At 47.5% G+C, this 27814-nt stretch overlaps 1 protein-coding gene across 1 annotated transcript in view; it reads right to left on the bottom strand.

Annotated features, from left to right (window-relative positions):
- tank (EI24 domain-containing protein tank) overlaps nt 1-27814 on the bottom strand; it is a 543339-nt gene that overhangs the window by 412114 nt on the left and 103411 nt on the right. The window lies entirely within an intron of this gene.

Here is a 27814-nt window from a genome sequence, read left to right as displayed (position 1 = left end):
ACGAAGAAGGGATGCCTTCGAGTCTGCCAGGATCAGCCAGTCACCCAGGAAACGGAGTGGCCGGATGCCGATCCTGAGAGCCCGTGAAGAGATCCGAGAGGAAGTATCGGAGAACTGTTGAGGTGCTGAGGAGAGGCCGAAGCACAGCCCTTGAACTGGTATATCCGCCTTCCAGGCAAACTCCAAAGTACTTCCTTGAAGATGGGTGAACCGGGACCGGAAGTACGAGTCCTACCGGACCAGTGTACATATGAAGTCTTGTGGTCTCACTGCAAAGCTGACCGCGTCTGCTGTCGCTATGCTGAATGGAGACCGTTTGACAACCCTGTACAGAGTCGAGAAGGGAAAGAGATGATTGAGGAGGCCTCGGAACCCGTTGCCCATCTCTTGGAGGGAGCGTACAGTGATCCCTCGCTACTTCGCAGTTCGACTATTGCGGATTCACCACTTCGCGGATTTTTTTCATTACGCATGTATATACATATATCGCGGATTTTCTGGAAATTTCGAAAATACCGCGATGTGACCGATGGTGCGAGATTGGAGAAAGTAAGGAAAATTGAATCATGATTGATTTTCAATATAAATGAAACTTTGAGGAGCAACAAGGATATCATTTGTTAGAGAGATAGAGAGAGGTAAGGAATGGGAGGTAGTGAAAAGTAGCCCACAGAGAGAGAGAGAGAGAGAGAGAGAGAGAGAGAGAGAGAGAGAGAGAGAGAGTGTGTGTGTGTTGTTTTAAATGTAATAAACAAAAAAATTTGATAGGTTATAACACATTGGTGCTTATGTAATATCAACTGTATAGACGGTTTGAATAAGTTAAGAAATGGTATAAACAATACTTTGTTAGTGTATTCCTACGCTCTCAAGAGCGGCAGCTAGACGTCAGCTGATCTGATCACAGCCAAAAGTAAAACAAAAAGAAGTCAACAATACTCGATTTTTAAACCACACCCAAAATTTAAAAACAAAAGTACACGCTTTCTTAATGTGCAATTAACTATTTAAAGAGTAGCAATTTTCTAGAATAAAATGATATTTCCCCAAAAATAGTGGTTTGCTGATGAAATCGGATGCCGTATTTTTAGCAACGATTGAAATGGATGTAAACTCGGCATAATTTTTTCGTTTCGCATTTAATTGACACTAAGAAAACTAATTTTAGTTTCTTCATCTATATGTAAGTATTGTATAACACGAAGAGAGAGAGAGAGAGAGAGAGAGAGAGAGAGAGAGAGAGAGAGAGAGAGAGAGAGAGAGAGAGAGAGAGAGAGAGAGAGAGAGAGAATGAATCAGCTGTTGTAATCGAATGCCGTGTTTTTGTTTCGTGAGAATTTCATCACCACGACTAACAACAACATACTGTACTGAACTTTACAGTATTATACAGACTACTGTAATATGATAAAGTTAAATATTTGTAATAACCTATTTTATATGAAATGGGGCTATTTTTTTGTTTAAAATTTACATTTACGTATGTAAAACAACTCTCTCTCTCTCTCTCTCTCTCTCTCTCTCTCTCTCGTAAATTGTTTTCCTGCTTTGCTACGTATGTATGATTTTATATAGATACCGTAAATAATATTTGTAATAACATATTTTCTAAAAGCTTTTACTGTAATATCATTATCACTTTCATCATGCGCGTTAAATGCCTTCGTTTGTTTATTACGATCGAAGATGGAGCGTAAACGGCGGCGTCATAAAGAAAAACATTTTATTTGGAAGTCCTAAGAAAAATTAAGTGAAACATTGGTAATAACAAAATCAACATACTATATAATCAATATAATCAATGCAAAAACTAACCTATACACAGATGTGTACACTAAATGCGTTTGTTTCTTCATTATGATCAGAGATAAACGTAAACAAAACATTGGTTGCCATTTTTTATCGTGCTTTTTGGCGTGTTTAGGAAACGCATAGTATAAAATCGCCTTTAATATTTGTGCCTGTTCTAGTTTAGGGTACTGTAGTACATGCATTAAGTGTTCTCTACATTAAAGGGTAGTTTGTTAACAGTACTACGTACAAGGGAAGGTTTTAAAAGTCTGAATATACATGTTAAATAAATACGTAAATATGGTGTCACTACTTCGCGGATTTTCACCTATCGCGGTCGGGTCTGGAACCTATCTCCGCGATAAACGAGGGATCACTGTATCTCCGACATGGATTGGACTTTTGCCTGGAGGTCCCGTCCCCTCACCGATCCCTACCCAGGGAGGAGGGAGGGGTTCGATACCAGCCGAGACTGTTGAAGGAGACAAGCTCGGAGAGCTGGTCCTCGGCCTAGTCTCTGGCGCTCTCCATTCTCTGAGACCAGGGCAAGCTACACTGGCGTAAGGGAGTCCTTGGGTGAGTAGACTTGGTCCAGGACCATATCTTTCCCTTACCGAAGAGGAATCTCTGAATCTGGGATCCCCTTGAGGTTTCTCCTGAGGGCCAGAACCTGCCAGGACGCAAGTTCCGACCCCTGGAGCTCCTCCTCCTGATGGGCTGGCAGCGAGGTCTCCCATCCCAGGAGGCTTTTCCTGGGGAGACTCGTAGATATGCCCCAAGGGTCCAGAAGACAGGGCCTTAGGATCCCTCCTAGGAGGGAGACAGGACCCCAGCGATGAAGGATGTAAGGCTTTGCCCCCTCCGCACGATAGGACCCTCAGGAAGAGGCGGGGATTCTCCCTATGGAGTGAAGGGGGAGAGGACCGGGTCTTCCGACCCTCCTGGGGATGGGTAATGCTCATCCGCAGGGGAGGGGAGATGAAGTCTGAGGAGGGCTCATCGCCTGCGTAAGGACTCGCTAAGGGACAGGATAGTCCTTGGGGGAGATACCATGCCAGGGATTCCTCTCACCCCCTTCAGGGGGAGAGGAAGCTGCTACTGATTAGAGGCCCCAGTCAGAAGGCACAGGCTCATCGCCTGCTTCAGCGCTCTGACGACGGCATCCCACCAGGGATGCCGACCAACCCTCGCGCTGACAGGGAGTACCTCTGGAGGGAAGAGGATCGTTCGATCCTCTGGGGGAGATGACACATGAGGGTTCGCCCGTAGAGAATCTGCAATGAAGGGAGAAGAGACCTTTGACCTGTCCGGAAACCTCCCCACCTCCGGGAAGGGCGCTGCTCTGCGCTGCGGGGGAGGGAAACGCGGAGATGGCCTGACCGCCATAAGCCCTGATGTAAACAGGGCTCGGTCGCGTCGGAAAACGGTGCGCCGATCGCGCGAAAAGCACAGATCTGGGTAGCGCGTGAATAAAGCATGCATAGCAGTATAACCGCGCCCGCATGCCCGCGTACCCGCGTGAGCGTGGGCGTATCGGCGTCCGCGTGAACGATCACCACGCTTCCGCGCGTATGAAGATCGCTGGCGCATGCACGTGAAAGATCGTGGGCGATAGCGAGGGAAACCATCCCACGCACGAACGATCTCGGCAAAAAGGATCGCCGGTGCTAGCGCCGTCGGCGATTGCGTGTGGGAAACCATCCCACGCGCGGAAGAATAACGCTGACGATCTTCAGCGCTTACGCGAGTATGAAGATCGTCAGCGCCAGCGTGAGAGAAGGCCGTAGGAGACAGTGAGCAGGAAACAATGGTGCCCGCGTGCGTATGATCTCCAACTATGTAAGACGATCGTCGGCGATTCGCGCGAGCACGGACGATCTTCGACACTCACGCGTGAGCGAAGATTGTCGGCCCTCGCGCGCGAGAGAAGATAGTCGGCGATCAAGAGCGGGAAAACATCGGTGCCCGCGCGCGGACGATCTACGACGATCGCGAGCGGGAAACCAGGCGCGGACGATCCGTGCGATGATTGCGTGAGCCTCAATGGTCACGCGCGGGAAACCATCCCGCGAACGGAACGATCTTCGGCGCTTACGCGTACTGTGAAGATCATCGGCGCTCGCGTGCCTAGTGCCGAATCCGAAGATCGGCAGCTAACGGCCGTCGACGATCGCGTGCGGATGGCCTCGTTGCCGTGCGCGGGAAACCATCCCGTGCACAGAACGATCACCGGAGCTTGTGCGTACTAAGAAGATTGTCGGCGCTTGCTGGCTTAGCGCCGGATCCGAAGATTGCCAGCTAACGGCCATCGATGATCGCGCACGGGAAACTATCCCGCGCACAGACCGATCCTCGGCGCTTACGCGCACTAAGAAGATCGTCAGCGCTTGCGTGCCTAGCGCTGGATCCATAGATCGTCGGCTAACGACCGTTGCCGGGTTAACGATCTTTGACGATCGCGCGCGGAAAAACCGCGAGCGGAAGGGCCTTGAAGATCGCGCGGGGGAAACCATTCCGTGCGCGGGCGATCTACAGCATTTACGCGTTAGCGCGTAACAAAAGATCGTCGGCTAACGATCCCCGACGATCGCGAGATCGTGCGCGGGAAACTATCCCGCACGCGGGTGATCATCAACGCTTACGCGTTAGCGCATATCAGAAGATCGTCGGTTAACGATCCTCGACGATCGCGAGATCGCGCGCGGGAAATAATCCCGTACGCGGGCAGTCTTCAGCGTTTATGCGCGAGTGAAGATCGTAGGCCCCTGTGCAACAAAAGATCGTCGGAAATGGTTGAAGGATCGGCTAACTCGTAGATCAGGAACTGGGATGTGTCCCTAAAAGGGAGGGCATCCCCTGAAGAGTACCAGGAGGTCTACTTCAGTGCCGACGATCAACTGAGGGACTGCTAAATACTCCGAGGAGTGGTCTCTGTGAGGTACCTTTCCCGCGAACGGGAGAGATGTCCTTCGTAGAAGAGACTTAGAGACAGCGAAGGCTGAACCGCTGGTGAGCGCCAGTGCGCTATCTCAGGAACCCCAACGATGTGCGCAAATGCGCAGGGAACGTTGGTAGCAGCCTAACTGAATACTGGAACAGGGTGTCTCAGAAGGCAGTCTCAGGAACAGCAGGAACAGCAGTCGAGCGCTAGCGCGTAAGGGAACGTTAGCGTGCAGGTGATACCTGGCACTTAAGGGACTTACTCAAGGTGTGAGAAAGTCTCTCCTGCCCCGAAGGGAGGAGCCCGTTAGATAACGGGGGCGTGGGCGCCCAAGGCGCGTCTGCAATCAGGAACGGATACAGCAGGCAACAGGTACACTGAGGGATGAGAGACCAAGGGTCAAACGTAGCCTGAGGGCGAGGCCCCAAGGGGATTAGTTGGATGACCCCGAAGGGTCAACGCAATGAGTAACCGAAGTTTCTCCGTCACTAATCACCGAAGTGTAGAAGTGACTAAAGTTACGAGAACCCGAGGGAACTGCGTGACTAAAACTCCGAGACCCCGAAAGGTCAGGGAAAAAGAAAAACCGAAGTTTCCCTGTCACTAAACACCGAAGTGCTAGTAACTGAACAGCAAGCTGTTGACAACAGGAACAATCCTCCGAAGAGGAGTCTCTATGAGTGGCCTCTCTCGAGAAAGAGAGAGGTGAGCACTTTGTAGAAGAGACTGGTGATGGAGCCCCGAAAGGCCGTGAGACCAGCAGACGTAAACAGGAACAATCCTCCGAAGAGGAGTCTCTGTGAGTGTCCTCTCACGCGAACGGGAGGGGACACTTCGTAGAAGAGACAAAAGAAGCAATCCTCCGAGGAGGAGCCCTTAGTGCGGCCATCCTCGTGAACGAGAGAGGGCCAGACTGATCCTGCAGCTGCTCAGCCCCTTGACCGTAGCTACAGAAGCGACCGCTCAGCCTCGAGAGCATAGTCGCTAGTACCATGGTCTAGCCTTGCAACTGCTCAGCCCCTTGAGCAAGTCACAAGGGCGGCCGCTCAGCCCCAAGAGCATAACCGCCTAAGGACCAGGGAAAAGTAAAAAATGACATATTCGGAGATAATTTGTATTTTTCCTAACCATACAAACCTTAGCTATTTACATTGGGTTTACCTTTTAGCGTAGCTGAAATGACGAGCCAATAGTTTTCAACGAGGGTTTATTACCCCCGCGTAGTTAGCGGGGGTAGGGGAAGGGATAGCTTGCTACCCCTCCCCCCCCACACACCGGTGATTTGCTTCACTTCACTTAGAGGTAGGACTTGACTTGGGGGCCAGGGTTGACGGGCAAATATGTGTCAATAGCTAAGGTTTGTATGGTTAGGAAAAATACAAATTATCTCCGAATTTGTCATTTGTTCCGTAACCGAAATACAAACCACACTATTTACATTGGGTGACTTACCCCTTAGGAAGGGTGGAAAGTCCCCAGCCTTACTGACTTCGGCTTTGCCCGGGGGCTCCATCCCTCAGTGAGTAGCACTTGAGAGAAGGAGCCCCTGCACCTCACAAGTTCCTTGCTTCACTAGGAATGAGTGGCCTACATAAGTTGTGTGGAGGAAAGTGTGACTCATCCTATGAAGTTGACCTTGGGACCTTTTGATAGGAATCTAGGATAAGACGTTCCCAATACCACCTCGTCAGGGTATGGGGGACGCAACAGTATTAAGCTTAATACTAGGAGCACAAGGAAGCATGGGTTACCTGCAGTGGTTCGAGGTCAGCTATGCGAGGACCAAGATGCTGCTTCCCCAAGAGATGGGAGAATGAAGAAAGTAGTACGGGTCAGACATACTCTTTCACTCATGCAGACTAAAACCGGGTAACAACGCCCTCAACCTACTGCTACTTGTCCATAAAGGAGCCTGAGGTTAGACCAGCTGTTGTGCAGCCACCACAGGGCCGATAGAAAACGTATCGAGGCTCCTGTGGGTCACGTCCTGCAGGTAGTGGGCTGTGAAGGTCGTCCGACGCTTCCAGACCCCAGCTTGAAGCACCTGCGTCACAGAGAAGTTTCTCTTGAAGGCCAGGGACGTAGCAACACCCCTGACATCGTGTGCCCTAGGGCGACGTGACGGAGGAGGGTCTGGATTCAAGGCGTGGTGGATAACCCTTCGAATCCAAGCTGAGATGGTGTTCCTGGTGACCCTCCTCTTTGTCCTGCCTGTGCTCACAAACAAAGCTCGCACTTGAGGACGGACTGCAGCCATTCTCTTCAAGTAGTACCTCAGACACCTCACTGGACATAGTAGCAGCTGGTCTGGGTCGTTTGTTACAGAGCGGAGACTCGCGATCCTAAAGGAGTCGAACCGAGGATCCGGCACTTCAGGATTCTGAGTCTTGGCAACAAACTCAGGGACGAACCTGAACGTTACCTCCCTCCATCCCCTTGAATGGGCGATGTCGTACGAGAGACCATGAAGTTCACTAACCCGCTTGGCCGAAGCCAAAGCGAGCAGGAAAGCCGTCTACCAAGACAGGTGGCGATCGGAGGCCTGGCGTAATGGTTCGAAGGGAGGTCTCTTAAGAGCCCTGAGGACCCGAACCACGTTCCAAGGAGGAGGTCTCACTTCCGACTGGGGGCAGGTAAGCTCATAGCTACGTATGAGTAGAGAGAGTTCTAGCGAGGAAGAAATGTCCACGCTTTTCACCCTGAAGGCCAAGCTTAAGGCTTAGCGATAGCCTTTCACTGCCGAGACAGAAAGGCGCATTTCCTCCCGCAGATAAACGAGAAAGCCCACTATTGCTGGAATAGTGGCATCGAGTGGAGAGATACCCCTCCCAAGACACCAACCACAAAAGACTCTCCACTTCGCCTGGTAGACTCCCTCAGAGGACCTTCGCAGATGCCGAGACATTCTTTCCGCAACCTGTTGCGAAAAGCCTCTTTCCGTGGAGACGCTGGATAGTCTCCAGGCGTGAAGCCAAAGCGAGACCACGGCCTTGTGAGGGACGTTGGAGTGGGGTTGTCTGAAAAGCTCGTGTCGTGGAGGAAGTTCCCTCGGAAGCTCTGTCAGGAGCTGCAGAAGGTCCGGGAACCATTCCGCGTGATGCCATAGCGGAGCTACCAGAGTCATCGAACAGTTGACCGATAGTCTGGTCCTGTTGAGCACCCTTCTCATCAGACAGAACGGTGGGAAGGCGTACACGTCGATGTTGTCCCACCGTTGCTGGAAAGCATCTTGCCAGAGAGCCTTGGGGTCCGGGACTGGGGAGCAGTATAGAGGCAGCTTGAAATTCAACGCTGTCGCGAACAGGTCCACGGTCGGGGAACCCCACAAAGTCAAGACTTTGTTGGCTATCTGAGGATCCAAAGACCACTCGGTACTCAATATCTGCGAGGCCCTGCTCAGACTGTCGGCGAGCACATTCTTCTTGCCAGGAATGAAGCGAGCTGATAGTGTTATCGAGTGGACTTCGGTCCACCTCATGATCTCTACTGCAAGATGGGATAGCTGCTGTGAAAAAGTGCCTCCCTGCTTGTTGATATAAGCCACTACCGTGGTGTTGTCGCTCATCACCACCACGGAATGACCCGCCAGGGTCCGTTGGAACTGTTGAAGAGCCAGAAAGACGGCCTTCAATTCTAGCAGGTTGATGTGCAGGCACTTTTCTGATTCTGACCAAAGGCCTGAGGTCCTCTGGTTCAGAACGTGCGCTCCCCACCCTTCTTTTGACGCGTCCGAAAACAGTGTCAATTCCGGGGGAGGACGAGAAGACTCACTCCCTTCCGCAGGTTCTCGTCGACCAGCCACCACCGCAAGTCCGTCCGTTCTAAAGATCCTATCGGGACCCGAACGTCCGGGGAATCAGATCCTTGATTCCACCGGGACTTGAGCCGCCACTGAAGGGATCTCATCCTGAGGCGGCTGGTTGGAACCAGACGAGCTAGGGAGGACAGGTGACCTAAGAGACACAACCACGATTGGGCGGGAAGCTCTTCTCGCCTGAGGAAGGGTTCCGCCACCCTCCTCAGCCTTGCTATCCTGTCGTCTGATGGAAAGGCTTTGTGGAGATTGGTGTCTATCAGCATGCCTAGATAAACCAGTCGTTGGGACGGCTGCAGAGAGGACTTCTCGAGGATTACCACGATCCCCAGATCCTGGCAAAGACCTAAAAGCCTGTCTCGGTGCCGAAGAAGGGTCGACTCCGAGTTTGCTATGATCAGCCAGTCGTCCAGATAGCGAAGGAGACGAATGCCGTTTCTGTGCGCCCAAGATGAAATCAGGGTGAACACTCTGGTGAACACCTGAGGAGCTGCGGAGAGACCGAAACACAGCACCTTGAACTGGTAGATCTTGTCGTCTAGGCAGAATCTCAAGTACTTCCTGGAAGACGGATGGATTGGGATCTGGAAGTACGCGTCCTTTAGATCCAGTGTGCACATGAAGTCTAGAGGTCTCACCGCAAGTCTGACCGTGTCCGCTGTCTCCATGCTGAACCGAGTTTGCTTGACAAACCCGTTCAGAGCTGAGAGGTCGATGACAGGTCTCCAGCCTCCAGACGCCTTCTTTACAAGAAAGAGTCGACTGAAGCAGCCTGGGGAGCCGTCGACGACCTCCTGGAGAGCACCCTTCTTGAGCATGGTCTCGACTTCCGCCCGAAGGGCCAGCCCCTTTGCCGATCCCGTGGCATAGGAGCTCAACGACACTGGAATCGATGTCAGGGGAGGTTGAGATGTTATGAACGGGATGCGATAGCCTTGGCCGATCACTGAAACTGTCCAAGCATCGGCCCCGTGTTGCTGCCACCTGTGCACGCAACATTGAAGGCATCCCCCCACAGGTGGACACGCAGGGGGACTGCCACTCCTAGGGTTTGCGGCCGCGGCCGCTCCCTCTAGGAGTCTTGCCTCCCCTGGAGGACTTACCGCCCCTCTTGACTTTGGCTGGAAAGGGCTGGGGCTTAGACACCACTTTCTTAGCTGCCGGTGCCTGCTTCAGTGCCTTACGAGGCTGCTGCTGCTGTTGCTGCGGAGCTGGAGGCTTATAGGGCCGAGCTGTAAGGGCCCTATGGAGGAGGAAGTCCGTGCTAGATTTCCTCCACCTCTCAGCCGTTCGCTCCATATCCTGTGGCTCCAACAGATTCTCCCCAAGGAGGGAAGCATGTCTGAGCCTACAGACATCCACGGCGGGGACCTTCGGATGGAACCTCTCGCTCACCGCATCGCGCCGCTTCAACAACGAGTTGGCCCACAGGGTGGTGACCTGGTGCGCCAGGAACTCGATGGAGTGGGTGCCCGAGAGTAAGAATGTCTCCAGGGCCTTCCTATTGGTCTCCTTAGACAAGTCCTCGGAGCGCAATAGGATGCCCAGAGTTCCTAGCCATATATCCAGCCACGAAGTGGCCTGCATGGCGCACTTCGCGACTTTCTCATGGCTCAGGATCTCCGACGCCGAGAACGACACCTGCCGGGCAGAGAGCTTCTCGAAGGGAACTCCCTTAGCCAGCTCTTCTACGGAGTGATGGAGAGGAAGAGCGAGACTAGACTCACCCAAGATCTCAAAATACCTCCTCTGCTGGAGACGAGGAGGTGGGATGAGTTTTTTCCCGGCAGAGGAACAACTGGAGGAGGCAAGGATCGCGAGCTGGGCATTGGCCCTGGCTCTGGCACTCTTCAATCCCCGAGACCAGGACAGAGCCGCACTGGTCTTAGGGGCCTTCTGAACATCGAACACTTGGTCCAGGACCGTGTCCTTGCCTTCTCGGGGGGCGATCACGGGGTCCATGAACCCGTTGAGTTGCCTCATCAGGCTCAGGACCTGCAAGAAGGCATGTTCAGATTGCTGCTGGTCTCCTCCTTGCGGGCTGGCAGCTAAGTCTCCCGTCCCCGGAATCTCTTCCTGGGGTGAAGCGTGGACATTCCCCCGGGGAGCAGCGGGTTTCTGGCGAATCCTTGAAGACGATTTCGGGATGGTCTTGAAGTCCTTGGGTTCCCTCCTGGGAGGGATACAGGATCCCAACGAAGAGGTTCGGAGAGCCCCTTCCGCGCGAGATGATTCTCCTCCATGAAGAGAAGGCTCCCCCCTTGGTGCCGAGGGGGAGACTATCGCCTCACTGGACTCACCCAAGGACGGAAAAGCCTCGTCCACGGGAGAAGGAGAAAACGCCTGGGAAGGGGATAGGGCCTTCCCGACAGACCTCTTAGGAACCAACTTCTCCCTGGGGGAAGTCACCACGAAGTCCACTCCTCTCTTTCTCTTCAGCGGAGGTGAGGCAGCCGTTGGTTTGTTCCCCTGATCGGCGAGTGCTGGCTTCATAACACTCACTAACGCCCGCATCAGAGGACCAAACCAAGTCTGTTGCTCCACGAACACAGAGTCCGAAATCCTCGCTGGAGGGAAAGGGATCGGGCGATCCTTCGGAGTGGACACCACTGGACCTGCCTGAAAAGGAAAAGGGGAAGAAAGACGCACTGACCTCTCTGAAGTGTCTTCCCTGTCCTGCACAATGGTCCTGCGGTTTGGTGGAGGCGATCCTGAGCGCGGTCTGGTGACACGCGTTCCTGCTGCTGTCACTGGCTGTGAAATTCGGCGCGGGCGAGCGGGCGAGCGGGCGAGAGGGCGAGCGGTCGCACGGGCGCACAGGAGAGTGGGCGCGAGGGCGTACAGTCGAACGAGCACGTGGGCAAGCCGGTGAACGAATGCGTTGGCGCGTCGGCGAGGGAACGCGTTGCCGCGTGGGCGAGCGAGAACGTTCCGAAGATCGCTGGCGACGTTGGTGAGGAGACCTGTAGCGCGTGGGAGAGTGATTGCGAGCAGGCGATCGGTGGTGCGCTGGCGAACGCTGGCGCGCAGGCGAGCGATGGCGCGTTGGCGAGCGATGGCGCGTTGGCGAGCGATGGCGCGTTGGCGAGCGATGGCGAGCGATGGCGCGTTGGCGCATGGTGACGCGTTGGCGAGCGATAGCGCGAAGGTCGCGAAGGTCGCGCAGGGGAACGACCGCGCGAGGACGAGCTAGCAAAGGGCGACCCATGTCCTTCCAGATCCTCTGGGCGACGGCACGTTGGAGAACACATGCGCGCAGGCGATAGGTCACGCGGGCGGTCCGGAGATCGCCGATGTTCAGGTGATCGCTGACGCGTATGAGAACGCTGATGAGCAGGTGATTGTTGGCGAGCAAGAGGGCGACGCGTGGAATCCTATGAAGGAACAGTCGGCGCAGCGCGTTCACGAACAGGAACAAGAAGTGCGTAGGCGCGTGGGCGAACATGTGTTTTAGAAACACGCGCTGGAGAACGCGAGCGATGTTGTGCAGGAACAAGCTGAGGATCGCGAGAGCGCTCAGGAGACTGACGGCGCGCAGGGCGCACAACAGGAACTGCAGGATATTCGGAGACCACAGGGGAGCGCTGGCGAGCAGAAGGGCGATAGTCCTCAGAAGAGTGCTGACAAACAGGAGAGCGCTGACGGTCAGAAGAACGCTGACGAACAGGAGAGCACCTGTGCGCTAACACTGCAGAAGGGCGAGCAGGGGAACGCTGGCGCGCTGGGCGCTCTTCAGGAACAACAAAGTTGGAGCAAATGCTTTTTTGTTGACCAGGCGGACATAGTCTTTTTATAGTTTATTTATGACATATTTGTTTTCGATGTTGTTGATAGTTTATTATATGACATGTCTGTTTTGACGTTGTTTCTTATTTTAGAATGATTTATTGTTAATTTGTTCTCTTCATTTATTTATTTCCTTATTTCCTTTCCTCACTGGGCTATTTTTCCCTGTTGGAGCCCCTGGGCTTATAGCATCTTGCTTTTCCAACTAGGGTTGTAGCTTGGATAGTAATAATAATAATAACAGGTTGAAGGATGTCCTCAGGAGAGCGCTGGCGAGAAGAGGGGCAATCATCAGGAGAGCGCTGGCGAACAGGAGATTGCTGACGAACAGGAGAGCGCTGACGAGCAGGAGAGCGCCTGTGCGCTAACACTGTACGCGTAAGGGAAGAATCCCTTTGCCCCAAAGGGACCGTTGCCCGTCGAGTGACGAGGTCAGGTTGCTGAACATTTGCCCCAGAAGTTGAAGGTCTGGAAGGCGTAAGAGACCGATCCCCAGAGAGGTCTAATGAAGCTGGAGCTGCAGGCTGTTTACGGCGGAGAGTCCCCTTCGGAGGAAGAAGGAGAAGATCCAAAAATGCATCTCTTAGCACCCTTATAAGGAGACGGGAGGCCCTTGCGACGTAGCGGACGGTGAGCCTTACAGCGAAGGCGGCCACGAGGAAGATCATCAGGACCATCAGTCCTCCGAAGGGGAGTCTCAGTCAAAGCACTCCCCTTAGAGGGAAGCTGGACAGCAGAAGAGCCCGTAGGACTCCCTTCCCCCTTCGCAGGATGTACGGAAGGGGAAGGAGAGCCGTCAGTACCAACATCCCCAACTGCACCTGCAGAAGATTGCCACGCCCCGTCGGAGGCCTCTGCCACCACGACGTCGACAATAGACAGAGGATCTACCTCTGTTATCACCGGCGACTGCTTAACGGCGGCCCCCAACTGGACAAGGTCAACCAGGGCAACCCTGGAGGGCAAGGCCTTAAGCCCCAGCGAAGCCCAAATCTGAAAAAGATCATCGTTAGACAAAGATTCATCAATAACCTCCCCCGGGGGAGGAGGAGGAGGAACCGCCCCGCTATGGGAGGCGACGCCCTCTCCCCCAACCCAAGGTCGGGAAACAGAACTAGGGCCTGCGCTCCCACTCGCCCGACTCTCCTTAGGAGCCGAACGAGGGGGAGCTTCGGAAGAGGTTTGGGCAGCGAAAGAAGAGTCCCGAGAACCCTCCTCCTTCAAGGCAACCCCGGAAGGAGAACGGTCTCTCTTGGACTTCTTCTTACGCCGGCGGCCAAACCTCCCCCACTGGGAGGCCGACCACTCCCTGCACTCACTGCACTTATTTTCCTGATCACACCGCCGGTCTCGACACTGCGGGCAAAGGGTGTGAGGATCAGTGTCCACGGCCGACATAAAAGTACCACAAGGGCGGCCGGCAATTCCAGGGCACGTACGCATAGTAATCATAAAGGTGGTCAACTTCTAACACACACACACACAAACTGAAAGAGAAAGCAGAAAAAGATTAAAGGCTGTCAACGAGGACGATGGACAGACACGTCTGTTCATCGCCGGAGCCAAAAGTGAAGGGAAGCAAATCACCGGTGTGTGGGGGGGGAGGGGTAGAAAGCTATCCCTTCCCCTACCCCCGCTAACTAGCGCGGGGGTAATTAACCCTCGTTAAAAACTATTGGCTCGTCATTTCAGCTACGCTAAAAGGTAAACCCAATGTAAATAGTGTGGTTTGTATTTCGGTTACGGAACAAAAGGTAAGTTAACTAACTACCCTAGAGCCGAACCTCCTAATCATTCTAGGATGCAATGAAGAACTGGCAGTAGTCACGGGGGAACTTCTAAGAGAAGGGAACGCCCCTGACGAAGCCTTGAGAGACGGCGGCGAAGCCGACTCCCCAGGATAAACAGGACAGCTCTGCTTCGAAGGCACACACAACATGCACGAAGAAACAGCATTGTAAACTGGAAAATAAAACAGAATAATTATTTAACAGAAATTCCCCCGGGTGAAACTCCGAAGAGTAACCCCGAGGGAAAGAACATAAGAACGAAAGAAGGTATGCGCCCCCCTCCCCCACCCGGCATGCCCAGGTGAGGGGGGGAGGACGAAAGTTAACAAAACAGAATTATAACATTATAATTATGCAACTGACTTTGAAAGTTCCAAGGAACACTGACCCCCGAAGGAACGTGAGCCCTGAGCTGAAAAGTTAAAACACAATTATATTCATAAAAATAATTGAGACAAATAAAACGAAATAGCGACTCGGGCCTGAGAAGCTATCATAGGCACAGTATGGAGTAAGAGGTGAATGACGTCAAGAGAAGGGCCGGTCTCCACGAAGGCAACCATGGTGGCCTAGGAGTGAAAGGCCGTGATCAAGAAAGATCGTGGTGGCCTGCAAAGCCGGTGATCACTCTCGTAGACGTACACAACACAACACCGAAAGCAAAGGAAACTTACTGTTTTCTATACACAAAAATATATATAAACATCAATAATGTTTAAATATATTTAGTATAAGAAAAGGTAAGTTAAAAGACAAAACAATAATGGCCGTCAAGTGAGGATAAGAGCGGAGACTTCCGATCGCTATCCGAGCCAAAAGTAAAGTGGAGTATTCTCCGGTGTGTGTGAGGGGGAGGGGCTAACTAGCGGTGGGGTAGGAAACCCTCGTTAAAACTTTTATGACTCGTCGTTCAGCTACACCGAAGTAATTACCCCATGTAAATAGCGTGGTTTGTATTTCAGTTACGGAACAAAATTATATTTTAATTATAAAATAAATTTTTGAATATACTTACCCGGTGAATATATAATAGCTGCAACTCTGCGGCTCGACAGAAAACACACTCAAAAACTCGCGAGCGATCGCTATGAAGGTTGCGGGTGTGCCCACCAGCGCCACTATCGGCCAGATACCACTCTTGCATGTAAACAAACCCTTCAATTCTTCTCGTCCCGCTGCGTCTCTATTGGGGAGGAAGGGAGGGCCTTTAATTTATATATTCACCGGGTAAGTATATTCAAAAATTTATTTTATAATTAAAATATTATTTTTAAATATTTAACTTAGCCGGTGAATATATAATAGCTGATTCACACCCAAGGAGGTGGGTAGAGACCAGAGTTAATTAAGTTTACAGCGTATAAGCTAAGAGTTTTTGACAGTTATCAATATAACAAAACCAAAATATATAGGTACCTGGTAAGGAAGTTGACTTAGACGATTACTCTGCCTTATAAGTCTGTCTTCCTCACGAAGCCCAGCGATCCTCTTAGGATGCTGAAAGACTCCCAGGAGCTGAAGTATTAAGGGCTGCAACCCATACAACAGGACCTCATCAAACCCTTAACCCTGGATAGGTACGCTCCTCGGACACCCCTTTAAGGGTATACTCGGACGCGAACGACCCCGACGCCAAAAAAAATTCTTGAAAAATCAGTTTTTGCAGTAACCTCTTTTTTTCTTTTGCCAAAAAAAACTTTAATGAATGCTTAAAACAACTGTAAAGATAAATACTACTCATCTGCAGAAAAACTATTTATTATAAATATTTTTAAAAATTAAGTAGGAAAAAAAAAAGACCTGACATAAAAATTCATAAAAAAAAAGTTTATACATATATACACAAATCCTTTTAGGAATTGATTCTTGAATGTTTAGGACACATCTTGATGTATTTTGGATGAAGTCAGACCCATGGAGGTGAAGATCTGAAATGAGAAAAAAAGGGTAACTTTTTTTGGCCAAAAAAATTTGTCCAAATTTCATGAATTTTTTTGGGTACCCAAATGAAATAGGAAGTGGCTAATTTTTTTAGGGAATAAACATATGTTATCCTAAAATAGAAATATGTAAAAAAATCTTCATTATTTTGTAAATTACATTTATATCAGGGGCCATATCTAAAGGTAATTTTTTGAGTACTTAGAAATTTTGTAAAAAAATACATATATTTAATATATATGATATTTATGCAGGTAAAAATATACCAAAATATCACAAATTCTATAGGGAACAAGAATATATATAGATAGGGCAGCTTACGCTTCGGATATGTCCACAAAATGGCCGCCAACCACACTGACTCAGACTCCCTAATCTGCCACTTGAAATGTAGGAAGGGTATGTCAATTTCAAGGTGTTATTTACTAATCTAATTATTATTGGATATGCATAAAAATTGTATGGTGGGTTGCTGGATAATTGTCGATTATTTTACGACTATAAAATTAAAATTCTGACCCAAAAAAAAATTTTTGAAGGGAAATAAAATCGAAAAAAAAACAAAAATGTGAAACAATATAATAGTTTAGCTAAAAAAATTTGATGATATTCAATCAAAAAAGAAGTAAACAAAATTTTCCGACAAATAAACATCTAGAGGAATCATTACTCTGTGATAGTTCCTTAGTACGTAGTAATTTTGAAAGAAATGGGAAAAAACAAAAAAATGGCAATCACCGGAAAATCGAACACATACCTATATATACGCCATATCTGGCTAAAAAAATAATAGGCATGGGTAGCCAGATCATCTAGAAACACTTTCCAACACTATAAAAATATAAGTTTTGCGACACTACTTGCCAATTCCTTACGGTAACATGACTAAGTAAAAAAATGCAAAACAAATAAAAAGGGGCACTCGCGGAAAAATGGCTAACATTCTAATATACGGCATTTCAGAAAAAAAAAAAATTCAGCCACGTGCTAGGCAAACCATCAAGGCACATTTCCGACCAATAAACATCTAAATGAATCATTACTCTGTGATAGTTCCTTAGTACGTAGTAATTTTGAAAGAAATGGGAGAAAATGAAAAAATGGCAATCACAGGAAAATCTAACACATATCTATATATACGCCATATCTGGCTAAAAAAAAAGATAGGCATGGGTAGCCAGATCATCTAGAAACACTTTCCAACACTATAAAATTATAAGTTTTGCGACACTACTTGCCAATTCCTTACGGTAACATGACTAAGCAAAAAAATGCAAAACAAATAAAAAGGGGCACTCGCGGAAAAATGGCCATTCTAATATACGGCATTTCAGAAAAAAAAAATTTCAGCCACGTGCTAGGCAAACCATCAAGGCACATTTTCCGACAAATAAACATATAAATGAATCATTACTCTGTGATAGTTCCTTAGTACGTAGTAATTTTGAAAGAAATGGGAAAAAACGAAAAAATGGCAATCACAGGAAAATCGAACACATACTTATATATACGCCATATCTGGCTAAAAAAAAAAAATAGGCATGGGTAGCCAGATCATCTAGAAACACTTTCCAACACTATAAAAATATAAGTTTTGCGACACTACTTGCCAATTCCTTACGGTAACATGACTAAGCAAAAAAATGCAAAACAAATAAAAAGGGGCACTCGCGGAAAAATGCCCAACATTCTAATATACGGCATCTCAGATAAAAAAAAAGACATGCACGTGTTAGCCCAACCATCAAGGCACACTTTCTAACATAAACATGAAAAAAAAATCAATAATATACGGCAATTCCTTACTACGTAGTAAATTTTTACAAATATTGAAAAAAAAAACAGAAATTGGCAACCGCAGTTAAATACCCAATATACCAATAACTACGTCGTATCTGACAAAAACAAAGTCACGCATGGGTGGCCAGATCATCTAGACACACTTTCCAACACTAAAAAAGCAAAAGTTTTACGACACTATTTGGCAATATCTTACGGAAAAATTACTTGGCAAAAAAATGAAAAAAAATGAAAAAGGGGCACTCGCGGTAAAATGCCCAACATTCTAATATACGGCATCTCAGATAAAAAAAAGACATGCACGTGTTAGCCCAACCATCAAGGCACACTTTCTAACACATAATTATGAAAAAAAAATGAATAATATACGGCAATTCCTTACTACGTAAAAATTTTTACAAATATTGAAAAAAAACAGAAATTGGCAACCGCAGTTAAATACCCAATATACCAATAACCACGTTGTATCTGACAAAAACAAAGTCACGCATGGGTAGCCAGATCATCTAGACACACTTTCCAACACTAAACAAGCAAAAGTTTTACGACACTATTTGGCAATATCTTACGGAAAAATGACTTGGCAAAAAAATGAAAAAAAAATTAAAAAGGGGCACTCGCGGTAAAATGGTCCTCGTGGTGATGAACGACATTTTAACTAAAAAAAAAATCATGCACATGGTAGCCAAACAATCCACCAAGACTTTCCACAACTGATAACCTATAAAAGTTGCACCATTCTACGACAATTTCATAATACGTAATAACTTTGATAATTATGCAAATTACCTTATAAGGGTAAACTCGGTCGCGCTCGACCCTGACGCGTCTCAGAAATCGGGGAAGGAGTACAGCTACAGCAATGCACATCTGGACACTACTAGAGCGTGTAGGGGAGACACCTCCTGCAGGTCGATCACCCACAAATTCAGTCACGGGGATGAGTCACGTGAGAAAAACCTCTTTTTTTTTGACGCTCGGGGTCGCGTACGACCCATCGTACCTATCCAGGGTTAATCTGGGCGCTCTCAAGAAATGACTTTGACCACCCGCCAAATCAATCAGGATGCGAAAGGCTTCTTAGCCTTCCGTACAACCCAAAAAAACAATATTAAAAACATTTCAAGAGACAGATTAAAATGGATATTGGAATTAGGGCAATGTAGTGGTAGAACCCTCACCCACTACTGCACTCGCTGCAACGAATGGACCCAGTGTGTAGCAGTCCTCGTAAAGAGTCTGGACATCTTTTAAGTAAAATGACGCGAACACTGACTTGCTTCTCCAAAAAGTCGCGTCCATAATACTTTGCAGAGATTTATTTTGCTTGAAGGCCACGGAGGTTGCTATATCTCTAACTTCGTGCGTCTAAACCTTAAGCAAACATCGGTCTTTCTCATTCAAGTGAGAATGAGCTTCTCGTATTAAAAAAATCTAATAAAATATGACAAAGCATTCTTTGACATAGGCAATGAAGGTTTCTTAACTGAGCACCATAATGCCTCAGATTTACCTCGTAATGACTTAGTACGAGCTAAATCGAACTTAAGAGCTCTAACAGGACATAATACTCTTTCCAGTTCGTTGCCTACGATCTCTGATAAGCAAGGAATATCAAAAGATTTAGGCCAAGGACGAGAAGGCAGTTCATTTTTGGCCAGGAAACCAAGTTGAAGTGAACAAGTGGCTTTTTTCTGTAGCAAAGCCGATGTTCTTACTGAAGGCATGAAGTTCACTGACCCTTTTAGCCGAAGCCAAGCACACTAGGAAAAGTGTCTTGAGGATGAGATCCTTCAGGGAGGCTGAATGTTATGGCTCAAACCTGTCTGACATGAGGAACCTTAGGACCACGTCTAAGTTCCATCCAGGAGTTGCCAAACGACGTTCCTTAGAGGTCTCGAAAGACTTAAGGAGATCTTGGAGATCTTTATTGTTGGAAAGATCTAAGCCTCTATGTCGAAAGACCGAAGCCAACATGCTCCTGTAGCCCTTAATCGTGGGAGCTGAAAGGGAGTGAACCTTTCTCAGATGTAAAAGAAAATCTGCGATTTGGGCTACAGAGGTACTGGACGAGGACACAGATGCTGACTTGCACCAGTCTCGAAAGACTTCCCACTTCGACTGGTATACTCTAATGGTAGAAGCTCTCCTAGCTCTTGCAATCGCACTGGCTGCCTCCTTCGAAAAGCCTCTAGCTCTTGAGAGTCTTTCGATAGTCTGAAGGAAGTCAGACGAAGAGCGGGGAGGCTTTGATGGACATTCTTTACGTGGGGCTGACGTAACAGATCTACCGTTAGAGGAAGACTTCTTGGAAAGTCTACCAGCCATTGAAGTACCTCGGTGCACCACTCTCTCGCGGGCCAGAGGGTAGCAACCAACGTCAACCTTGTCCCTTCGTGAGAGGCGAACTTCTGCAGTACCTTGTTGACTATCTTGAATGGTGGGAATGCATACAAGTCCAGAAAAGACCAATCCAGTAGAAACGCGTCTATGTAGATTGCTTCTGTATCTAGGACTGGAGAGCAATAGATTGGTAACCTTTTGGTCAACGAGGAGGCAAAGAGGTTTATGGTGGGTTGACCCCAAGTAGCCCAAAGACTCTTGCCCACGTCCTTGTGGAGGGTCCATTCCGTGGGTATCACCTGACCCCTCCGACTGAGACAGTCTGCCAAGACGTTCAAGTCCCCCTGGATGAATCTCGTCAACAGGGAGATGCCTCGAATTCTTGACCATAAGAGAAGGTCCCTTGCGATCTCGAGCAGCGTGAAGGAGTGTGTGCCTCCTTGCTTGGAGATGTACGCCAAAGTTGTGGTGTTGTCTGAGTTGACCTCTACCACTTAGTTTCGAAGAAGCTTTCTAATATCATCAAGGCCAAGTGGACTGCTAATAGCTCCTTGACGTTGATGTGCATGCTCTTCTGACTTGAGGTCCACAGACCCGAGCATTCCCGACCGTCCAGGGTCGCACCCCAACCCAAATCCGACGCGTCTGAGGACAACACGTGGTTTGGGCTCTTGACTGCTAGGGATAGTCCCTCTCTCAGACTGATATTGCTGTCCCACCATTTCAGGCATGCCTTTACTGGTTCGGAGACTGGGAATGATACCGTCTCTAATGTCTTGTCCTAATTCCAGTGAGAGGCTAGATGGAACCGGAGAGGCAGAAGGTGTAGTCTCCCTAGTGAGACAAACTGCTCCAGGGATGAGAGAGTCCCTACGAGACTGTTCCAACTCCTGACTGAATAAACGTTTCGTTTCAGCATTAGTTGGACTTCGAGCAGGGCTTGACTGCGAATCTCCATCCCCAAATATAGAATAATCTGGGATGGGATCAGTTGGGACTTTTAGGTTGACCAAAAGTCCCAACTCCCTGGCCAGACTCAACGTCCAATGTAGATCCTGCAGACAGCGAAGACTGGACGATGCTCTGAGAAGCCAGTCGTCCAAGTACAGGGAGGCTCGGATCCCCGATAGATGGAGGGATTTTGCCACATTCCTCATGAGCCTCGTAAACACGAGAGGCGCAGGACTGAGGCCAAAGCACAGGGCTCGAAACTGGTACCCCACATTCCTGTAAACAAATCTCAGAAACGGTTGGGAATCCGGGTGTATAGGAATGTGGAAGTATGCCTCCTGAAGGTCGAGAGAGACCATCCAGTCGCCTTCCATAAATGCTGTCAAGACAGCCTGGTAGACTTCATCGTGAAGTTTGTCTTGACAATGAACACATTGAGCGCACTTGCCTCTTAAGTACTCCTGCAGTGAACATGGCTGCCAAATCATTGGAGCCATCCCTGAGGGACTTGTTCCTGCAGAGAACGTGGCTGTCAGATCATTGGAGCCATCCCTGAAAGCCTTGTTTATGCATGACATAATTGTACAGCAAAACTTCAAAGGCTCGAAAATAGCTCTGAAGTCGACCTGTAAAATCTTGGAGCGTCTCATGGCCAGGCACCAGGGAGAGTCTATGCGGTTTGAGAAGTCTATCTGGGCAGAGGCAGGAACTTCCAAGCCGAGAACTTCTCTCGTGTCATATCAGACTCTCGCTCTATAAGCCAGCTTAAAAGAAGGGAAAGCAAAGGCTGTCTCCCTCAAACTCCTCCTGGTGATAAACCAGTCGCCTAGCAAACGTAAAGCTCTCTTAGAAGAGCGAGAGAGCACTAGCTTATAAAACTACGGCTTCGAAATAGCTAGGCCTAGTGTAAGCTCTGACGTTTAGGCGAACGAGGAGCAGCAGTTACAAAAAGATCCGGACAAAGATCCTTAAAAATCAGCATGATTTATTTAAAGTCCATAGAGGGCTAAGCAGCTTTAGGCTCCTCTCCGTCTGACAGAGTCCTCAAGGGAATATCAGTAGGAGGGGGAACAGCAACTTCCTCATCTGAAGGAACCTTGTCCGACAATAGCCGAGTCTCAAGCAAGGGAGAGACCTACCGTGGTGGCAATGCTTTACAAGCAGAGTCCACACGCACTGGTGCATTAGTAGCGGACCAGGACGCAACGTCATGTAACTACTTGACAGTCTGTGAACTGTCAACAACAACAGGTGCGTGAGGACGCACAGCGTCCACTCGAGACTGCTTTGACCGCCTAGACTGAGCAGTCAAAACAACTCTAGAATGCGGAGGTTGACGCTCAGCGTCAAAACAAGTCAACTCCGATTGTTGGCGAACGTCCTGAACGTCAACAGGAGCATCAGCAAGTGGCCTAACGTCCAAATGTGGCTGAAAATCCACACGAGACCGCATCGAGTGTGGTTCTAAACAACCTGACTGACGTGACTTGGCTACGCCAACGTCAACAGGACGCACAAAGGAACATTAGGGTGGCTGAAGGCCAGGATCTCGATGAGATAAACGGCTAGGCTCAACGGACTTATCGGCAGAATAGTCTTCCATAAGGGAGGCAAGCTTATTCTGCATGTATTGCCGTACAACCCATTTAGGATCAACGGGAATGGTTGCGGTAAGAGACGAGGGTAACGTCTGTGACTGCAAAACCTTGCCTACAAAAAGACTCTCGGAGTCTGTGTTACGCTTTTGTTTAGGCGGCGAGCAGTCTTCCGATGACTGCATAGGGTCAGAGCTGTCCTAATAGTTAAAACCAGGACGCTGGACCTGTCCTGAAAGGACTGACTTTCGCTTAAAGGGCCTCGAAACCTTGTTCCACGGTTTCTTATGCGAAAGGCCTTCGGATGACGAGGAGAAAATCGTCTCTCTCGCCTTATGGTAGGGGTGATCTTGGTAAGATACACCTGATACCATAGAGGGAACGTCTGTTCGCTGATCAAGGCCTCTCGAACCCATAAGTCGTACGACATTACTTCTCCCCTGGGCTTGGGAGCTTGCAAGAGGTCCCGGACTAGGCGAACAACAGGCACGAACAGACGAACCCTCGGTCGCAACACTGATAACACTTTGCGCAATATCACTTTATCACTACGATTTTCTGTTTTGCACTTATTTCACTGAAATCGAATTTTTTAACAATTCACATTAGGTATGAATAAAACTGATTTCTACCTGAAGCACGCAATTCTACCCTCATCAAAAGGTTGTAATTGCGAAATCAGTCGTATAATGTAAGCACATTAATACCAGCAAAAAACAGAAAACATATTTTAAGATAAAAAAAAAAATCAGTGGCTGGGGAAGAGACTAAACACTAGTTCATTCAAAACTACGTTTTCAATCTCTCACCGTACAGTGCCTTGGGACGAGAATAAAAACTAAAAACGTTTTATCCTTTCTCACCGTACAGAGACTAGGGACGAGAGTAACTCGAGAACAACGTTACTCGCTTGGGACGAGATAAAGATCGGAACGTTCTCTCTCCTCTCTCTCTCTCCGTCTCTATCTCTCTCTCTTGATTTCGCACCGAAGAGAAGAGCCCACTTACCTTTCGTCAATAAACAGGTTATTTGACCAAAGGAAAAAACAAAGGTTTTTCAATTAAAAGTTCCTTTAAAATAGTCTTTAAAACATTTAAGCTTTGAAAGAAAAAAGAACAAAACGTCAGAATCGATTTACTCTTTCTGCAAAGTGAAACCGTGATACTCTCTCTCTCTATCGTAACGATAGAGCGCAAACTGCGTAGCATAAATAAACTAAACGTTAGTTCATCTTTGAAACAGTACGAAGACTATTCAAAGAAAAAACTATCATAAAATATTTACTAAAACTATTTCATTTAATAAGTTTTAAATCATTAACTCTGTAAAAGTTATTTACGATTGAAAAGGGCTCAACGTTGTTTAACTTCGGTTTCCAAGTTAGGACCGCCTACTCTCAGGAAAGGTCGCATATAAACAAATCATTAAAATTTATTTTGATGTTTATTATAAATGGAAAGCTAATCGAAGAGGCCTAATAAAGGCGGTTGAGATATAAAATATATAGAGGAAAATCTATAATTAATTTATAACGTGATAAGATAATTGCTAAAAGCCTAAAACACACTTCCGTCTAAGGGAAGGGTCGGCCATTTAAAAGTCAAAGAAATTCCATACTCTCTCTCTTGTCATCAAAAATTAAATCTATCCAAAAACGAGTTCAAGATTTAAGATGAAGATAAAACACCTGCACTGCGAAAGCTCAAACCAAAATGAAGTACTTCACCAAATATGTTGAGAAAACTCCAGGTTCTACAGCGAGTATTGATACGTCTTGTCGTCAACGTCGACAGAGAAGAATTGAAGGGTTTGTTTACATGCAAGAGTGGTATCTGGCCGATAGTGGCGCTGGTGGGCACACCCGCAACCTTCATAGCGATCGCTCGCGAGTTTTTGAGTGTGTTTTCTGTCGAGCCGCAGAGTTGCAGCTATTATATATTCACCGGCTAAGTTAAATATTTAAAAAACGGATTTTGAGCAAAGTGAAAGATCTATTTTTGGGCGTGAGTGCCATGTCGTCCTGATGGACCCACCCTTTTGCTGACCCCTCCCAAAATTACTTTATCTGCGGCCATTCCTGCTTAACGACAAGAAAAGGAATGGCGTCGCGGTAGTAGTATGGATGGAGGTCCACCGTGTACCTAGAACGGCACCCACTTTTTTTGCCACTCTTCCCCCTTACATCAAAGAGTTGAATCTATTCGGGGTGAAGATTGCTACGTGTTGTATCTAGTATATGTCCCTTGATTTTATGCGATATCCTTTACTGGATACTCTCGCGGAGTTAGAATCCAGGAGACCTTCGGTTTAATTCTCTGGGAGTATCACTGTAGCAAATACTGTATCCCTTAGAAGGCTGCCTATAGGAACCTCCCATCAGGACGACATGGCACTCTCACCCAAAAATAGATTTTTCACTTTGCTCAAAATCCGTTTACTACTCCTTGACTCCTCAGTTCATCCTCAATTTCTTTTTCCTCTATGTCCAGCAATTCTGGAGCATATATCACACCTCTACTCTGGTTGAAAGTGGGGTGCGAAACACATTCGACACTATGACCATCCAATGATGTGAGTGTTTTCAATCTTTCACGTTGTATTGGGGATAGTGTCTCTATCAAGAGACTTCCATTTCCCTGGGGAAGAATTTTTGGCTGCCCTCCACATATAGCAACTATTTCCCTGTTAGCTTTAAAAATATTTACAAGTTCATGTCTTCCATTTTCATATTCCAAAATAAAAATTTCTCATAATTCACTACTTCATAGTGACCAGGTAATACTTCTACTTTTCTATATTTTTCTGTACTGTCATCATTTCTCACTCTCTCTCTCTTTTCTGGTGTTTTCTTATCATTCTTCACATGACATGCATAAGGTTCTAATGTTACAATATTAGAACCCGAGTTGGAGCTGTCTGTACCGAGGTCCATGTTTGTATTTTCCAGGTCGTCAACAGAGGGGTTGGTTTTTTTGGAAGAATGTCAGTCCTCCTATCCATGCCTCTCTTAAGGTGGGCATACACTGGTCAGTGGGGGTTGTTAGCTCCTCCCACTGGCGACTCCAATGCCTGGCATCACCCATTACCTGCAAATATGGGTGACTTAAAACCGGATCACTGGAGCCCGACTCTTAACAGAGTTGGTCTGCACCCAATGGGGTCTGCCAGAGGGTGATGGCATCTAAACTGGCACAGGTTGAGATGGAATGCTATTCATCCCACACTGTGCCAAACCCAAAGAAGCAGCCAAAATATAATCAAACAAGCCAAAGTCGCCAACAATTTCAATCCCAAAAGGAAGAGATGGAAGAATAAAAGAAATAACCAAAAGGAAAAGAGAAAGGGCTGACTGATTTAGTTGGATCGACAGTTGGGCACTGAGGTCCAGTGGTCATTAGAGCCCAGCTGCTAATCCCTAAGCCCCCCATCCTCATCAAGGCTTCAGCATCTGGGGGGTCTTGCCGGGAATGAAACGACCTAATAGTCACCGAATGTTCTTCTGACCATCTGAGGGTCTTAACTGCAAGATGGCATAGAGGCTGCGAAAAGGTACCGCTCTGTTTGTTTATGTAAGCCACTACCGTGGTGTTGTCGCTCATCAACACCACAGAGTGACCTGCCAGCAACTTTTGGAACTGATGAAGAGCCAGGTAGGCTGCTCTCATCTCTAGAAGATTTCTGTGCTGGTACTTTTCTGATCCTGACCAAAGGCCAGAGATCGTATGGTGCAGCAGGTGAGCCCCCTGCACCCACCCCCTCCTCTTTTGATGAACCTGTGAAGAGCATCAAATCTGGAGGGGGAACAAGAAGATTCTGGCCACGACGAAGGTTTTCGTCTACCATTCACCAACTCAAATCCGTCATCTGATACTGAGTCATGGGAACTCGGGTGTCCGGTGGATCAGAGTGTTGGTTCCATACGGACTTCAGCTGCCACTGCAGGGATCTTATACTAAGGCAGCCGTTTGGAACAAGACGGATGAGAGAGGTTAGATGGCATAACAGACTCAACCAACGAGAGGCCAGAAGAACTTCTTTTCTGAGGAAGGAAGCAGCCACTTCCTTCAGCCTGTGTACTCTTTCGTCTGATGGCAAGACTTTCTCTAAGATGATGTCTATGATCATTCCAAGGTATACCAGTCTCTGAAGGTTGCAATGATGACTTCCCGCAATTCATCAGGACCTCCAGATCCTGACAAAAAAACGAGAAGCATATCTCGGTGATGAAAAAAGGTCGTCTCCGAGTCTGCTAGGATCAGCCAGTCGTCCAGATACCTGAGAAGACGGATGTCATTCCTGAGTCCAAGATGACACTTGGGCGAACACTGTAGTAAAAACCCGAGGGGCTGTAGCGAGACCAAAGCATAGAACCTTGAACTGGTATATAGTAGGGTAAGGCAATTTTGGACAGAGGCAATTTTGGACAAGAGAGGCAAATATTGGACAGATACAATATCTCTAAAACTATTTATAATTTTCGAAAACTATAATGCTATTAGAAATTGCCCAACCTTCTACTTTATAAATATTAGTATGTCTGGTTTTTAAAAAGTATTAAGTACCCCTAAAAAATTGTTGAATATGGGTGTCCAATAATTGCCTCGCCTTCATTTTATGGTTTCTCAGAAATAATACATGAAATTATTTTTTCTAAAAACAAATTAGTGGATGATGTTAAAGGAAGGTTTAGAATAAAAAATGAATAAAAAAAAATGGAATATCTAGTGTCCAATTTTGCCTCGCCTTGAAAAATGGTAAGGCAATTTTGGACACTTAACTAAAAAAAAAAAACATCAAATTCCTAATGTTAAGTTATTAAGTAATAGATTTTGTAAACTATCTATCTATCTATATATCTATCTATATATATATATATATATATATATATATATATATATATGTATGTATGTATGTATGTATGTATGTATGTATGTATATATATATATATATATATATATATATATATATATATATTCTTAATAATTTTAACTAGAAATATAGATAAATGATAGTTCTTTGAAAATATTTTCTATCATTTATTTCAATAGAAAATCATATTGA

The sequence above is a fragment of the Palaemon carinicauda genome, chromosome 8 (assembly GCF_036898095.1).
Source record: "Palaemon carinicauda isolate YSFRI2023 chromosome 8, ASM3689809v2, whole genome shotgun sequence".
NCBI lineage: Eukaryota > Metazoa > Arthropoda > Malacostraca > Decapoda > Palaemonidae > Palaemon > Palaemon carinicauda.
This window is presented reverse-complemented; position numbering and strand designations above follow the sequence as displayed.